Source organism: Chrysochloris asiatica, unplaced genomic scaffold, assembly GCF_000296735.1.
Source record: "Chrysochloris asiatica unplaced genomic scaffold, ChrAsi1.0 scaffold00223, whole genome shotgun sequence".
Lineage (NCBI taxonomy): Eukaryota > Metazoa > Chordata > Mammalia > Afrosoricida > Chrysochloridae > Chrysochloris > Chrysochloris asiatica.
In genome coordinates this window covers 1,587,284-1,589,178 of record NW_006408741.1, presented here as the reverse complement: position 1 = coordinate 1,589,178, position 1,895 = coordinate 1,587,284, and positions in this window count along the sequence as shown.

Genomic DNA, 1,895 nt, shown 5'->3' with positions numbered 1-1,895 from the left:
TCCCGTAAAGATTTACACCCTCGGAAACCCTGTACAGGGTCGCTATGGGTCGGAACCGACTCGATGGCACATAACAACAACAACAACAACAACAGACACATTGAAAATGTCAGTAGATGCCAGGGGATAAGGGGTGGAGGGGCGGGGAGCAGAGAGGATTAGGTGGAGCCCAGGGCCTTTCAAAGGCAGTGAAACTATTCTCTATGACACTGTAATGGGGGACACATGACATTACCCATCTGCTGAAACCAACAGAACTGTTCAACACAAACAGTTGTAATGTAAACTATGGACTCCAGTTCATAAAAATGTATTAATACTGATTTATCAACTGTAACAAATGTGCCACCCAGAAGCAAAATGTTACTAAGAGGAAAAATGGTGTAAAGGGGGAAGAAAGAATACATGGAGCTCTCTGTAATTTCCAAATAGTTTTTCTGTGAACCTAAAACTTCTCATTCATTTAAAAAAATTTTTTTTGAATTGCATAAGTGGCTTCACGGAGTATCCTGTTTATACTTGGGCGGAACATCTAGAGTCTAGACAGCATTTCTAGCTGCTTCAACACCACCCATTTAAACATAATAAAATGATATTTTGCTCCCATTGTGATAAGAAGATGTCGAGTGTTGACTGGAGATAAAGAAAGCCAAAATAAACATCCAACCCATTGCTTTGGAGTCGATTCCAACTTTTGGTGATCCCATGTCTTCCCATATTGTTTTCTTGTTGCAATCTTTACCAAAGCAGACCTCCAGGCCTTTTTTCTGTGGTGCCACAGTTGGATTTGAATCACTGATTTTCTCGTTAGTAAAACTAAATCAGACTCACTGCTATTGTATTAATTCCGGCTCACAGCAACACTATACAGCATTTCTGAGACTAAATTTTTATGGAAGCAGAAATTTCCTATTTCTTCCTCTGAGTGGCTGGTGAGTTTGAACTGCTGATCTTGCGATTAGCAGTCCAGACAAGAGAAAAATCTTTTGAGTCCTCCAGGGACCTTAAAGAGAAAGTGCACCTTTGATGAGTCTTCCAAATGTGGGCTCTAACCACCTCTGGAGTTTTTCATTTCCAATTTAGGAGAGCTGGCTGCCACGGAGAAGTACATTAGAACTATTTCCAGGTGCTATCCAGGCAATCCCATTAGTGTCAAGGTAGATTTGAGCCCCATAGGGTTTTCAGTGAATGATTATTTGGAAGCAGATGCTAAGGCCTTTGATACCAAGGCACCTCTTGGTGAATTTGAACTGAAACCTTCCAGCTAGCAGCTAAGCACCATCTAGGCACTCTAGATTAAAGGTAACAATACTTAGGAGTCCTGGTGTGGTGCTGTAGGATAAGTACTGGACCTCAAGGTCTGTTTGAATAGCAAGGTTGGTGGTTCAAACTCACCAGCTACTCCTTGGAAACTCTATACAGAGTCACTATGAGTCGGAACCGACTAGACAGCAGTTGACAACAACAATATACTTAGACATACTAGTGGTGCTGTAGTATAGGGACTAGACTGCTAACCAGTTGAAACCCACCAGCCACTCTGTGGGAGAAAGATGAGGCTTTGTACTCCCATAAAGATTTAAAGCTTGGGAAACTCTGTACAGCGTCACTATGAGCCTGAATATATGGAAGGAACGTAACAACAACAACTTAGATTCAACTATTGTGGTGCATCATGATTCACCAAAGAAATTCAGCTCTCTAAAACCTGCCTTCACACGTTTTGTGGGGGAAATTAAAAAAACTGACTTTCCTTCTCAAAAATACAAACGGAACAAACAACAAACTAAATCACATATATGGAACGTGTGCAAGAATTCTAAAGTAAATTACAGACCCTATAACACCTTGCCCAATCACTTTGCTTTTAGGGAAACAACTGCGTCAGCCCAGCA